At 35.0% G+C, this 16,862-nt stretch overlaps 1 protein-coding gene across 7 annotated transcripts in view; it reads right to left on the bottom strand.

Annotated features, from left to right (window-relative positions):
- TCF12 (transcription factor 12) overlaps positions 1–16,862 on the bottom strand; it is a 159,528-nt gene that overhangs the window by 140,435 nt on the left and 2,231 nt on the right. The window lies entirely within an intron of this gene.

The raw sequence follows: 16,862 nt of genomic DNA, 5'->3' as shown, positions 1-16,862 counted from the left end.
CCAGGAAAGCTAACAAAGTACTAACTGAACATACTCCATCAATTCCTTAATGTCAGGTAAAGAAATAATCAAGAATAAAGAATTCAAAAAGATGGCCGGATATTCTAGTGCTGACTGAACTAGAACACCAGATAATTCCAGTGCTTTTTCACAGAATCACAGAATGTTCTGAGTTGGAAGGGATCAAAAGGATCATCAAGTCCAACCCTTAAGTGAATGGCCCATATGGGGATCAAACCTGCATTATTGGCATTATTAACACCATGTTCATTACTACTGCTGGTACAGAACACAACATGGAGTTTCACATGTGTAAGCACGCTTTACATTAAGTTGGCTGTTAGCTCTGCTTTTTTAAAAGGAAAACAGAAAATGCATATAGGAAACCAACAAAAGCAGTCTTCACAAAAGAGGTACAGATATCAAATTCCTATTTCATCATAATGGTGGCACAGATTTTCAAAGAAGTTATCAGACCACTGAGAAATTAAGCGCTTCCCTGTAGTCCTAAGTTGTATCTGAGTAAGTTCAACAAACTTCCTATGAAGAAATAATAACATCATTCTCAATAGTATCATTCCAGATGCATGCCAATTAGTCCTATATATTTTATATTTCAAAGACCACATCCAAAAGAACTAGAAACAAAAATTATCTTTTTTTTTTTCATCTGTCTGCATTCAAATTTCATCCATCATGAGGTTTCAGAGGAAAAAGCAGCTAAAAACAACTCAAAAGCCTATTCCCAGCCCCATGGGAATGCAAAGTCTGAAAACGCTAAATCTGTCACTGGTTCAGGGGTGATTGCAGACACTGCTGTGCCTCCCACTTACATTTTCAGTTGTACATTTCCAGAAATATGTGTGTGTGAGAAGAAACTTTAAGACAAGTGACTTTTAAAAGCAAAAATATTTAAAACTGCTCAAAGGTGATTATAACAATCTTGAGGCATTCTTGAAGAATATCCTCACAGTACAAGTGAATCAAACTGTACTCCAGAATACAGTCACTATTGTAAATATTTATGTCCACACACTTTCTTTTTCTCTGCCCAATTTATTTTCTTGTGCAAGGCATCTCCATTAAAAAAAGAACAAAAAAAAACCCCAAAAACCACACCACCAGGAACAGTAATCAAAGAGAAAGTTACTGAAGTGTCCCTGGGCATTTTGTCCATCAACAGATGTTAGAAAGCTTAACTGGAAAACACAATGCAGAATACAGCGTTCAGGACTGGTATTCCTTTGGTTCATACCGTACAAGCGCCTGGAGGAATCACTCACACCTAGAAGCAGCTAACTGTACTATCTACATGGATGAAACTAAGCCTAGGATAATGCAAATGACCAAATAAAATTTAAAAATTAATAAACTTCAGCTGAAGATTCAAATTCAAATCTATCCCAAGTAAAACAAGGTTATTGTTTTCCTTACTACCCAGTGGCAATTACATTAGCAAAGTTTTATCGCTGCCATTAATACTAATAGAAGCAGCGCCACTAACAAACTGCTATAAAACACAGTAGTTCTTTTACACCTCCTCTTTATTTTTGCATTGGAATTGAAAACTAAAATTTATTTTTTTTTAAATAATTAATTCAGAAATTAAGAAGTACTCACATCAAGTCCAGAAGAAAGACATCCTCAACTACCTTAACCAGTAACAAAACCTGGCAGCAAACAAAAGTAATCACTTTGGAGTGGACGTGGCAATCTGCATGAAGAACCCCAGAGCACAGTAGTTCTTTATTTCCCAGCTTCAAAGGTGGATGCTCCTCTTTACAAAGGCTGATGCTCTTAAGATTTGTTTTAAATTTTTGGATAACACAATCATACCAAAATAAACATGAAAATTGCCTTCATATTCTGTTTCATTATCACTTACATTCTTCAAAAACAAGTTGGAGAAAATAAAAACCTATCTACAATAATAAAACCATCAGGGATCAAATGTGTATTTTGCACATTAGCAAGAAATGAAAAGATAAGAATCTCCAAAGTTTCTTGCACATTAGGCACAAAGCAAATAGCCTTCCCACACTAACAGTTTCAACCAGATAATCTTATGACCTTCCCTGGAAAATACCTCTGCTTCCTGATTTTCCCAGTCTTCTGTGTTTCCCTAAATACTTGCTCCAGCATAAACATCCTACTTCTCATAAAAGCTGCTGTGAAGTTCAAAAAGAAGTACTTCAAATCTCTTGAATTACAAAGAGATGGGAAACTAGACATTAATTACAAAAAAAAACCCCACAAACAAAAAACCGAACCAAACAAAAAAAACCTCACAATAAGTGTCACATTCAGAAGCTGCTGAAATGTAATCTACAAATTGGGGTCAACAGTCCACCTACCTAAAGAAACTTTTAATTCCTTAAATTCATTCGCACTCTCTCCCCTATCAGTGTTTTCTAAAATATTGCTCCCACTAGCTATATCAGAAATTCCATTTAAAATAAAAAGAAGTCATAACAAAGCTACAATATTTGGATCACTTGCTTTTATCCCAACCTGGTTAATTTTCATGAGGTTTACAGGTTGTAAAGCAGCTTTTGTTTTTTCCAAAAAAGCTAGAACTGCACATGAAACAGGAGTTAGAACAGGCTAGTTTGGCAAAACATGGCAGTTGAATTTTGAGTTTCAAAGAATTGTTTGAGGGCCAAGACACTGTTTTTCTCTTAAATAATACTTACAAAATAGGTTACACTAATCAAATGGAACTGAGACCAAAGCACACTGTTAATATGTGAAGTATTCGTTTTCAAAATATCTGTAGTGTTTGAACTCTTCCCATTTGACATGTATTTACTCATCAATACTTCTTAAACTTACCCTCACAGACCAGAATTATTATATAAAAATCATCTATTTTCACAAAGGCCTCCATTTAATGATATACAACATTTTTTATGACAGAAGAAGCAAACAAGTTTAAAAGCACTTCAGGGGAAGTAGGAATTATTGTTTTGAAACAAAGTCCTTCATGATCATTAGATTAAATCAAATTTGTTTCCAAACTTTAAGACCCACTCTGTTGTAGCACAATTAGCTTCTCCATTGCTGTTAGAGCATAGGTTCTGCCTACGACAACCCAAAGGATATTTTTTAAGTACTCAGAATACAGATACAGTAGCAAATGCAGCCACATTTAACACAGCCTCATCTCTTCTTTCAGTCAGAGTAGGTTTTGTCAAAAAACCCACTTGATTACCGAATCTTTTTAGACGACTTGTTACCATATCCATGATTATTAGATCATGGCCATAGGCTACACACTGGTACATATATCCAGCTGTCAAAGTGAATTTAATCCATTAAATACAAAGGATAGCTATGGACAGGGTTGTTTTCTGTATCAGGAAACCTTTTTAGACTAGAAATTTTCTTCCTTGAAGAAATTTAGGCAAATGGATCTATCTGTGTTTACAGAAATGAGATGCATATGTAACCTGTGAAGGTGTGCCGAAACAGTTTCTATAATGCTGATATGAGTCCCAGACTGAAATTTGCATTTACACATTTTTAAATAACAGAGTCTACATTTAAGAAGCTGTATAGTAGACACAGCAAGAACTGAACTGAAGAAAAAACCTCAAAACTTGATCAACAGAAGCAAAAGATTGAATTAAACAAGCAGAGACATCAAACTAAATACAAAAGGAGGGAGTGAATATTGACACTGAAAACAGTGCAAGCTAATTTAACTCTGCTTAGGTCCTGTGAGGTTATTGATATTAACCCATTCCAAGACCACCATTTACATGAACTGAGCAAGTTGAAAAACCCTTCCTGTATGTTCTACAGTGTAAACACTAGCCCTCATCTTAGAGCTCATGAAACCAGAAAACAGAAAAGGAAAAAAGAAAGGCAGTTCCTTAGTGATGTAGCAAAACAGGAACAGAAATTTTGCCTCTTTTCTACATCCTTTAAAATTCAACAATATCTTCTCTTCACTATGCAATTATACAATTGTGACAAAAGCATTCAATGGAGATAAAAAGCCTGCCTTAACTTTTTACAAAATTTTACAAAAATAACAGCACTAAGTAGAAAGTTCATAATATTTCCTAGGACTTTGCTATTCTTAGTGAACTTTTAGATATGAATTAAGAGTTGTTCAGACCAAAAAAAAAAAAAATCACATTTCAAGATTTATGTATTTTGTTCATTTTTCAGTATTCCATGTTCCTATAACTTAACAGAGCAAATAAAACAATAGCTTAGGTTATAAAACCACGGAATATTGAAAAGCATTTAATGTTTTGATACAGAAACTTGTTATATGAACTAAATGATCTGTGCCTTTTATTTAAGGATTAGTCATACAAGTATAAAATTATTTCGGAATTAGAATTAAAAAAGATAAACACCTAACTTCTCATACTAAACTCATTTAAAACGCTATCTTTGTTAAGCCTTTGTTAAATCAGGCCAGTATTTATACACACTTACATATTCAGAACACAATGAGCTTATCTCAATGTATGTCAGTGACCCTGCTGCCACAATCCCAAAAACAGTGCCTACTCAATCGGTACTGACTCAAAGGCTAAAAGGACACATAAAGAGAACATTTGTTGGAGCTGTGAAAGACCTTTTATTCCCAAACGTGACTTGAGACCAACTGGCACAGCAGAGGATACTTGGGTTATTAATGCTATGTTCGTTCCCAAGGATAGCTGGAGAGCTTTAGGACACACGTCCGCTGAGGCAGCACTAAATTTGCTTAAAGGGGGAAAATAACAACAAGCTGACACCTTGCAGAGTCTGATTCCCTTGGCTCATACTCTCCTTGTGATCAATGCTGACCTCTCCTTGGAACAGGATCTGGCTCCCACACCACAGCTTGTCTATGCAGGTTAGGCCAACACATGTAGAAACTGTAAGTAACAAGTCCTGTCTGAACCGCTTAAAGCAGCAGCTCAGCAACGCTTCCCAAGGCCAAGCCAACCTGGAGCTATGCTGCTTTCCTGCTCTGCAAAAGGGACAAGGTAGGCAGGGACTGGAAAACAAGACCCAAGCTAAGGATCTCTAGCATGGCACATGCACACATCTGCTGCAGCAGGCAGAAAGTTCTTTTCAAGTACAAATAAAATATTATTTCATTCTTCCTTAATTTCACTTGGAAGGACAAAAAAAGAAGAATGAAGCGTTTGCTTAATTCTCACTTTCATCTGTTTCAGAGGAAGTTATAGAGCTGAAGACTATGTTACATAAACAGATGTAAATGATGGAGCAAGCTATATGGATAACTTCAGAACTCATCTAATCTAGAGGCTCTTTCAGTAAAAAAATACTTACACATGGAAGTCCCAGTCCACATAAAAGAATATGCTCTACAATGTTAATCACGTTGTCTCCAAACTTAAAAAAATTCACTTTTTTTTTAAATTCTTCAGATTCAAAATTATTGATCTTCTTAAATAAGCAAAAAATGAATCAACTTCATCCTGACAGCACATGTAGAAATGGATATTACAGACATCTAGAGTGTCTGTGCTCTAAAAACTGTCTCTGATTTCCAACATTTCATCTTGATGAGAAACCTCACACATAAAAAAACCCTAAAAACTATATTATCTGATGTAATACAATAAATTCATTGCCTTTTCTTAATTTGTAAACAATTAACATTTGGCAACTACAGTCTGAGGAGGAAGCATTTATATACCAAAATATGGCCAAGTTTGCTGAAAAAGGAATCCTATATAAGGTATATTTTCCAAATAAACACAGAACTTCACATCTCTGTAAGTGATTTTCCCCCATTAGTGTCACATTTATAAATAATATGGTAGCAAGACAATCATTATACTTATAAAAAACAAAAATATGGATGAGAAAAGGATGATGAACGAAGCAGTATATCTTCCCAATTGTTTAGCACTAACCAAAATTACGTAGGAAATCCTCAAAAAATATTTTGTCCAGGTACAAAAAGGGACAAGTACTCTGGGAAACTCAGACAGTGATACTTTTGCAATAAACACTGGTTAGCTGTTAGAACCATTCAATCTCTAAGTGCATTCAAGCTAAGTAAGTTAAATAGCCAGAAAGTTCACAGAGTAAGATTTTAAAAAGCTGTAGCTTTATGAACATTGGGTTCAACCAAAGAAGCAAATAATTTATTTCAAGGAAATCTTTCCACTCTTTTTTAATCTAGCTATGTGCTAATACTGACATGGTACTTTCAGATCAATGCACCAAGCACTTCAGGAGATGCAAGAGCTCTGCCAGGAATCCTGCCTTCAGAAGGACTTCCATTGCTATGGCAACAGCATGTTCTCCAGGATCCAATTCTGAGACAACCTGTGACACACTCATGAGAGATGGCCAAACTCTGCCAGAGCGCTCGCTGCAGCACAAGTGGCACTGTCATACACATGCCAGTTAGCACTTGCAGAAATGCAAGGTAGAAAGCAGGGGGGTTTTATGATAGCTCACAGGGCACTTAGGTTCCCTGTTTATAAACTGCTGCATCTGGGAGAAAAAATACCATTCACCTTATTAAACAAATTTAGACTATTCAAAGGCCAAAACATATATTATCATCAGCATAGAATACAAATTGCATTACACACCATCTCCTATATTTAGGCATTTATCCCTTTTCTGATCCAAATTTCCCCTAACAGGATGAGGATAAAGGAAAAGGGAAGGGTTAGTACATAGCAAAGAAGCAAATTATTGAAACTATTATTCAGTACTCAACAAGTACCTTGAAATCAAGTGAGTTTAATGAGTATAACAGACACACGTGGCCACAAACTCTGGTTTTACTACATCACTCTACAAAAATACTCCATCTCTTACAATGCTTCACCTTCTACCCAGAAATGTATTCACAAAAACACCCTTGACATCTTGAGATTTAATCACCAAACATGCCAGGTTTTATGCATCCCACATATACCACTCTTACACTCGTAAGACTTTGTATACTACATAGTAATTCAAGCAAGCAATCCAGCCAGTAATTTAAACCATTAAAAAAACACCAGAAGGAAATTTAAGTTATTTACCAATTTCTGCACTTCTACTACATTAGTTTTCAAAAACTAATAATAGTTACAGCTGGAAAAAACCTTGCCTGTTGTTGCTCACCTAAGTTCATTCACCCCAGATGATCAGATCAATCTTTCCTGTACACGATGAAGTCTGTAACATGGCTGCATTCTTTGTTTCTGACAATGCCTAAAATAGTTTAGCCCCTTCTAAGATTCCTTCTGGTTGTGCTGTACAGCACTTATATCCTGAAGGCCTGGTAAGGCTGTTGGGTGTATCTGGAGAAGACAGGGTCTTGCAATCTCTAAAGCCTCTCTCTTCTTCCTTTTGAAGTATCAGGCATTATGTAACTTGCTTTGCAAGTAGTAATATTGCAGATTGTTAAAAAAAATATTGCAAATAAACTAATTAAATTAACAGCTGAAAGAAGAAGAAATATGGGGGTTTAGCTTGTATTTTATTGGGGCTTGCATTTTTGGGAGGTTTTTTAGGCTTTTTTATAGGGTTTTTTGGTTTGCATTTTTTCTGTTGTGATTTTGGTTTTGTTTGGGTATTTTGGGGGGAGAGTTTTTTAGTTGAGGAGCTTTTAAATTCAACACCTTAGAAATACTCACAAGTATCTAATTCAGATGTTCCTGTCATAAGTAGTATTTACAAAGTTTATGCTCCATTTTTTTGTGTGTGCTTATTACTGTCCTCTGGCAAGGGAATATGATATCAAAGATATTTTCAAGGTTACCAAAATGAAAGTATTACACAGAACAGAGAACACATACTGGACATGACATGCATTTATACAAGAACTGGCAGAAATGTGCATTTGTTTTATAAAACCTAGCTAAGGGAAAAATTTTTGCATTACCATTCCATTCAATCCCCTTACATCCAAGCATCACAAGCACTAATCTTGCAAAGACATACTACAAAATACAGCCATTTGAGCTCTACAGTAGTAAGCACCAGACATCATTTTTAGAAATACACAAAAGCTTTTCATTACTCCAAAACTCAGTCATCTTCATTAAATCACCATCTCTTCATAAAAGCCTTGGCTTCATTTAGCATTCAGGAAGATGAAAGAGCAGCTACCCTCCTTATGGATTACTTCTCTATTACAAGAGAATGCTTTGCACGTCAAAAGCAAACAGCAAAGGATTAAATGATATTGTAGTTCCTGCTCTTATTTATTTGCAATGGGCAGTGAATAGAATTGCAAAGAAACAATCAGTGATTATTTTAAGCTGTGTTCTTTTGCAAGGATTATGACTCATGAAGTTGCTGCATAAAGAACAGGAACGGGATAGGTGTCGCATTGGAAATGGTCAAAACAACACAATATGAAAAATGTTTGTCCTACAAGCAAAGATGTCTGATTTAATCATTTCATAGGATAGCCACAATAGCTCTTGGGATAACAACAAGACAATAGTATCTTGCATTCAAGTAAACAAAGAACAAAAATATACATGTTGAATTCCATTCTCCTACAGAAGACTAAATATACCTCTGGATTTTTTGTTTATACTGAATTAAGGGTAAAATACATTTTAAACTCAATTTGCTTTTAACACACAGAACATGCACATCTATGATCTGATATTCATTTGCATTTTACCTGCAAAATATACACAACTAGAAATAGCCAAATTTGGATTTTGATTAACTAGGTGCTCTTCTAACAATTAGTTCAGCCTACTCATCTTTATATTTAAAAAGGAGAAAAAAGAATATACCATCTAAAATATAATTTTAACAAAACATACACTTCAACATAAAATTCCAGCCCAGCCTAACACAAGTTTTGCTGTGTTACCACTGCTTCAGCAACAGCAAAGATCTCTTCCAGAGACAAGCTAAACACAAAAATGTGTCCTACAGTTTTGTTCATGAAAAGCAAAGTAGAAAGCAAGTGGTTAAACTTCTTACTGGAAGTCCACACACCTAAGAACCTGATAAAGACATGGAGACACCACTGTCCCTGTAACTACAACTGGCACAGAAAAAAACCAACAAAATCTGCTACCAAAAAAAAGCAAACTTGAAAAGTGCAACTAATACCTAACATGCTTACAAAAAACAACATAGACAACCTCTGTAGAAAGAAGATCAGAAGCAAGAAATCAGGTCCACTGCAATAAACAAAATTTACTTCAGAAAAAAAAATACAAAATTATCAGCTCTACATAAAAAAAAGATCCACCTATTTCCCACTTCGCAATAAATTGCTACCATAACAAAAATGTAGACTTTTTAACCATCTTTTAAATGTGATTCCATAGCCCTAATATGAAAGTGTACAACTTGTCTGTCAAAGATAAATTTCACTTAGCTTTATGCTGTTTTTACTACCATTCACAGAGAACATGACCCTACAACCAGGGATGCAAAGTAAACACTTTTAGTGAAGTCTTTTTCACCCCCTCCATTCCAAATACTACTTTAACACACTGGCAACAATTATTCTGGTGAGGTCAAGCAAGATTTTTCTGCATTACACTGGTAAGAACATGAAGTTTATGCATTTCAAAGCAATTTCACCCCTTTACTTGAAAAAAAAAAAGAAATCACATCTCTGGTATACAAGAAAGTAGCAAAGTTCTGAAGATTGATTGGGTACTTTTTAGCCTGATTATCCTCTGAAAACAGTGAGATATTATAAATATAACAAAAGCTACTCTTTCTGATCATTCTTGGTATTCAGTTAACATCTTCACCAAAGAAGTACGTCCTTTATGTTTTTGAATGTTGTGTTTACAAACACAGTTTTGTTTTACAGATGAAAAAACAAGGCATTCATTCAAGACATTAAAAAAAATTATCATTATCTCATCTTAGACTCATAATAGAAAAAAAAACAAAACAAAAACCCCACAAAAAAACCCAACAACTTTACCCGTACAACCATTAGTAAATAATGCATTGTAGTATTTAAAAAGTCCATCAAGTGCCATAAAGTACCTCCAAATCATCAGGCTGAGGTATACAATAGATCTGGGGACTTCTACAGTTTCAAATTACTTTAAAAATAAACAAAAAGTAAACAAAACCCACAAAATGCAGGAATGGCCATTACAATTTAATACAGGAAAAAACCCTCAGATATTAAAAATAAAATTCCTATCCTTAGAATGATAATTTTTAACTGGAGTAATACTTTTCCCCCATTTTCCTATAACATTTAGTAACCGAAAGTGATTGAGGTAAATACAATATTTAAAACTAGTTATGCATGATCAATAACAATTTCCAAATAATTCATATGCAAAAGAAAATACTGCTTTTGCGTATTTCTTTATTTAAAATCTTTTGACCTCCTCACAGGAGGACATACAAAACCAATCAAGATTTGCTACATATTTCTGGAAAAATGCTAACACATTGAACTGGACAATGACTGTAAAAACAGTTTTTAGAGAACATTCTTTATTTCATGCGGTCATTTATTGAAAATTAAAGTATGGAAATTAGTATTTATTTTTAAGTGAATTTAGATAGAAGACTTATTTATTGTATCTCAGATCACATCTGGCTCTGTGGGTACTTAATCAATTTTATATAGTTCTGAAAATGCTCAGTGTTATTTCCCCAAAAACATAATCCTTCCACATTAGAGTAACAAAAACTGCATCTCCATGGCCAAGAGAGGTCAGTTCAAGAAGCCTAGCAAACTATTTCCATTTATGTGCAGCTTCCCACTTTAAAAACTGTCTCCACAAGCCTTAGTCTTACTAAGAGATACAGTATTATATTACTGCCTTAAACAACCTATTCATAAATACACACACTGTTCAACGATTATACTATACCTTTAGCAATTTCAGAAAAATACAATTTACCAAGTTAATAGTAGAGTATAGGGTAGATTAACAGAAACTCATATAATGGTATCTGCAGGCTCAACTAAGGATAAAGCAGAATACCTGAAACAAACAGCTGTAATAGGACCTTGACAGCAGAACAACTAAGGGGTTAAATCCTCTTTGTGTGACAGCTGGAAAGAAGTGAGGGGAAGGGGTACTTTGGCAAGCATGTATGCATGACCAGCTTTTAACATGTAATTCCTTTGCTAAAGATAAAAAAGAGACTATAAACAAATAAAGGCAAAAAAAGCTAGAACTTAGCAAAAGCTGCAGACATAAAAGTTTACAGGGAGAGATTACAAGTTCAGCTGACATTAAGGGACACACAAATATGTAAGAATCTCATTCATACTTCTCTTCCTCCTCTTTATCCAAACCTTTAGTCCTCGCATTTACATTTCTATCAACACTGCTTTCTGGATAAATACAAAATTTCAAATCATATTCTTTCCCGCATGCCATTAAGAACACTCTCCAAAGCAGCTGAACACTCTTCATCACTTAGAGTAGATCAGAAAAATTTGGGAGAACACAGAGATACTGGCTGAGGGAAGAATGATGTTGGAAGGTACTCCATCCTAGCTAGATGCACATCAGGAAAGGACAAGGAGCTACTGCAATCCCAGATCTTCTGAAGCCATCCAGAAATAACATTGCAAGGATCTTCCTTGCATCCCAAACCAGTAACATTTGCATGGGGTTTGGAGGTTGGATGCTGTGCCTGTAACACAGTGACCACACTGCTGCTCTCATCTAAGGCAAAAGTTGCTGGAAATACAGGAGTGACTTTTTGAAAGAATGGTTTCCACATGCCAACACAGCAAAAGTCAATTTCCCTTATTAATGGTGTCAAACGTATCTCTAAACAGAAGAAAGGCTGGCACTACTAAAAATTCTCAAATCTTCTATTTGGAAAACAGCAAAGAATTTCTGACCAAGTGTCATGAGGTTCATACCATTATCATTTTTCAAAATCAAAGTCAACAGCAATGGACTAATACCTTTTTCTCTGCTCTCCAAACTAGATTCAGACTACTGAGCTGTTACAGTAACTCTCCCTATTTCCTCAGTCCTCAAAACCTCAATATCCATATGACCACAAACACCTTGAAAACACTGCTTTTAAACTGAGTTGTCAGTTCTCTCCACTTGTCTAACATTTTTTCCCTTCTCTTTCTTAAACAGGAGTATGGAAGCTATATTACACAGGAATATATACTAGACTTTTCAAGACTTTTCATGGAGTGCCTGGTAATTTATCTTTCCAAAAGCAAGGGATGGAAGGAGGACAGTGACAGCGTGACAGGGGCTGCCAACAGGCAAGCTGTAGTCATGTATTTACTGCCTCGGCCTCACCCTTCAGGTTTCTAAATGCAACAGGTGAAGGATCCAGACTGAAATCTTGCTCTCACTTGCACTTGGACCCTTTCAAGAGTAATCCATGGATCTACCCTACAAAAAAATTAGAAGGTAAAGAAGCCATGCACATCCTTCTGCTTTCAAGCACAAGGCTTCTTCAACTCTCCCAAGGCTCTTCAGAAGAGGACAGAATTTAGCACCCCTCAGACCAAAAATTAAATGTCAGGTTACCAGGTCTGCTGGTTCACCTTTAATGAAGGTAGAGGACAAACTAGATATTAAAAAATTAAAAGTAATAAAAAAGCCACACTGCTGCATGACCTAATGTTTAATCTGGCCACTCCAGATTTCCAGCATTTAACACACATTAAGAGTGCCTTTTCTCTTAAGCAATTGCATAGATCATTGAACAGAGTATCTAAATCATTGCCCATCCAGGTAACTCTCCCCACTTTTTTTTTTTGTTGTTTGTTTGTTTTTGGTTTATTTGGGTTTTTTTACAAGGAACTGCTGATGGAAAATCGAAAAGGAAATTAGAGTTTACAGTATTGACAAAGTCAGGTTTTGTTAATTTTGGAAACACTGCTTGGTAACTTACTAGAACAGCTCAAGAATTGCCATTGTGTCCCTTCTAAAGAGACATGGCCCTAATGACACTCAGGTTAATGGCAGGCTATCAACTTAACTAGTCTTTGCATCAAACCACTAATTAGTGGCCTATCCCAATCCAATGCACCCCTTACAAACTCAGTACCATTAGTAGAGCGATGTGGAAAAGGCAGCCAGTCTCTTGAATCTGTATAAAAGATTGTACAAACCCAATTTTATTGTATAAAACCAATACAGATATCTAAACAGATACATTCAGAAGTTTTTTGCATGAATGAGGAATGTCTAGGTACACACAAGATTTGTGCCCAGAGCTGTTCACACCCAAATCTGCATGCTTATTTTTTCATGAAAGTCAGAAGACTCTTACAGGCAAGAGAAGTGTCACATTTTGACAACTTAGCTCCAAACTGTACCTCCTACTTGAAGCTCTTATCTTTCTTTTCTGCTATACATCCACATTATCTTACTTCGTCTCTTTGACCGATACCTCATAGAAGCATGTGCACAGCCACATGCAAAAAATATTAAATAATGATATTAGTACACTGAAAGGCTATTGAAAGTACATTGAAATTGATACACCACAGAAAAATATTGCCTTGGATTTACTCTTCCTTGCAAAAGACAAAAAAAATCGAAGATTTATTTTACAGGTACCAAACCTGAGATTAATAAAAACTCAGTTACAGGAAAAACTGAGATTGAGATCAAATCTACTAAAAACCATAGGAAAATTCCACTACCATTGCCCATGGCAGGCACCTGCATATCGTGACTGGTTGCTAATGGAATTACAGTAATAAAGGGTGCTGGGCAAAATCAGTAACCATCCAAGTTTGTATTGGCATATGTGTTGTAGCTTAGACACAAGCAAAACAAGCCAAAATGTCATTGTAAATCACAAACACTACCATTAGCCATAGTAGCAACATAAAATTTTGATTTTAAATAAAATAAAATTTAAAAAGACTGATTAAAAAGCCCAATGGAACAAATCTCTAACCTTTGCCACCTTCTACTACACCTTCTAAAACAGAAATTACTTCCATCTTCAGAAGGTGCTTCTGGAGGAGAAAAGAATGACAAGTTCTGTTTTAAACAAGAATTAAGTACAACACGTATGACAAGGAATATTTTGCGGCTTAACTCACTGGCTTACATATCAGGTTACTTTACTAATATGTTTATTTTTACCAGTAGTCTGACCAAGTTATTTGACTTTATCAGCAGCTTACATGATTTACTGTCATAATATACTACAATATAGCAGATTTGTTCACTTCTTTTATCTGCAGCTTTCATTCATAACTGATTGACTTGAAGAAAGCAAGACTGCCCCAGCTATCTTTTAATCAAAACACAATGTTCACCAGTTAATCCATGACAGCAATTTCTTACAAATCATAGATCAGTTGTATTAGCTTTTTTATTCATCCAACCCAACTACACATGTGTTTTTAAAATATAATCAACAGAATTATAGCATATCAAGCTTGTTACATCAGAATTAATACCATACCCCCCAGTATTTCCAACCCTTCACAAAGCCACACCTGAAAAACAAATAAAACTTAACCATTCTTTAACAGGAACTAATTTGTCCTTTTAAACTAGGGACCTGGAGGTGGTAACGAAAAAGCATCATGAGCATTCCTTCCTTCTAAACCAGATTTCCCAGAAATATAGTCTTGTAGACACACAATTGATCTTCACCTACTTAATGGGGACCATTAGGCTGAATCTCAAATCACTGGCAGGTTGGAGGGGAGGGGAGGTGTTTGCAGATATTTATTTTAAGTTTAAATGAGAAAGAGGGGGCTCTAAAATAAAAAACAACGAACAGTCTTACTCCAGCTAAGGAAAAGTAAGCACTTTCCTTTAGTATCCTCGTAAAAATATCACAAAAATAAAACTGAGCTTAATGGGAAAGATATTAAAGCAAGCTTCACTTCTCTAATTGCCATCAAAACCACAGAAAGTCTCTGTTAGAGGCAGCAACATCCAAAGAAAAAAAAGAAGTACTTATTAGAAATCTGCACATAGTGTGATTTTCAGTCCTAAATAGCTCAAAGGAATAAATACCTTCTCTTTTCTTGTTTCTCTCTAAAAAGTAAGTTAAAAAAAAAAAAGCTTTCAACTATTGTTTGTCCTAGAAGTTACAAAACACTTAAAATTATATAGCAAGACCACAATTAAATCAAAGTACTTAGAAATTAAATGCCTGTATTTCATCACTAATCTTGACATAGTTTTTCTACAATACTTAACACCGTCTCAGAACACAACTGAATAAAGAATAATAATAAAGAAGTTTGTCACCTCTCACTCCTGTGGAGTAATCCCCCTAGGTCAAGGCTTAGATCATAACATTACCAGAATTAGGGCATATAATCCCACTAACCAGTAAATCGTTACAACTAGAAAGGTTTTTAATGAAAATCCACAAATATATACCACTATCATTCCAAGGGAACTCAGCTGAGGTTGTAGCTTGTTTGACAGTTGCAGTGCTGTACTGAGGATTGGTATTTATAGAAGGATACACCATATTGGTAAAGAAATTCAAGGAGTCACTTATGTTTCTCTTAAAGAAATAACTATTCTGGCATTCTCTCTTTTTCTAAGACATCCAAGGGAAGAAAGGAAGCATTAGCTACAAATAGGACACGCCACATTATTTAGCAGCGCTATAAAACCTATAATAAAAATAAAAGCTCTATTGTTCAACAGAAAAACATTCTACTCATTCAGAAAAAGCAAGGACAAAGTGGGATGAGATGCTTAGGCTGTGCTCCCCACAATTAAGTTTTAGGTGCCTGGCTGTCTTTTAAAACAAACTTCAAAGAAAAAACTCTCTTAAATATTTGTATTTAAAAAAAAATTAATATTAACTACATCATAAGACAGATTTGCTGTGTTACTATTGCCATTAACTTAAACTTGATGAACTTTCAAAGAGGAAGAGGAAGCCAGTCACTTATTTTAGGAGAAAATCTAACAGACTTCTTCACTTACGTAACAATTACCTTTGCTACACAGTTTCATGAAATTAAATGTGAGAGAAAGTCTCTGGAAAGTTTGAAAAATTTCTCAATTAAGAAGTTTTAAGATGCTTTTAAAAACAAAAACCCTTGAGCGTCACTAAAATGCAGCGTCATTTGGACTCTCAAAATAACAGCCCTGTCAACCTAAGAGGCCAACAGGATATTACTGCAAAACTTCAAGCCACTACTTCACTTCTCTACTGGTATTCTAAATATTTGTTTTCATTAATTAAAACACAAACATCATTTTGTTGTATCCATAAGAGCAAAAATAACATTTCACTGTATTCAAACAAGATGAAACTACATAAAAAGTTTTATCAAAAACTTACTTTGTTTCCTCTTTTGTAAAAAATAATATTCCCTTTAGGGAATAACACAAAGCATCTGTTTTAAAATTATACTTTTTTCCTGTTACAGTCTTAGCTTAAAGGTCTCAGTCACAGCTATTAGGTGGACCCTGTGATAATACCTAGAAGCCACAAAACACATGCAACATGTAAGTACAGTTACTTGTTCTCCAGATGCATGGAAAAAGTTTCAACACAAGAAAATTCTAGTTGTCAAACCTTTGAGAGCTACACATTTTTTGAGAAAATTGTATTAAACTCACATTTTCCTTAAAATAACATGTCCTTGAGTCAGGAGTATTTAACTATTTAGCATTTTATGGAAGTTTTTTCCCTTCATACCAGGGGGCTAGGAAATTCTTCAACTGAACAGGTAGGTTTGATTTTCTCAAACCAAAACAACAGTCATTCATTTTTAATATAACAAATACAAAACTTCCATGTCAGTATGGCTGGAGATGCTCAACAGTTCACTATACAGTGACTAATAACCTAAGACATAGAAAGGAACACCATGATTAAAGCTAGCAAAATGCCAGCTTTTGAAGATGAAAACAGCACATCTCTAACTGATCTGAATATCTTATGACAATATGCACAAATGAAAGATTTCAATACTCTGAGAACATGAA

Source organism: Pseudopodoces humilis, chromosome 16 (genome assembly GCF_049639895.1).
Source record: "Pseudopodoces humilis isolate 2021_Gansu_Grassland_sample_001 chromosome 16, ASM4963989v1, whole genome shotgun sequence".
NCBI classification, from domain to species: domain Eukaryota; kingdom Metazoa; phylum Chordata; class Aves; order Passeriformes; family Paridae; genus Pseudopodoces; species Pseudopodoces humilis.
This window is presented reverse-complemented; position numbering and strand designations above follow the sequence as displayed.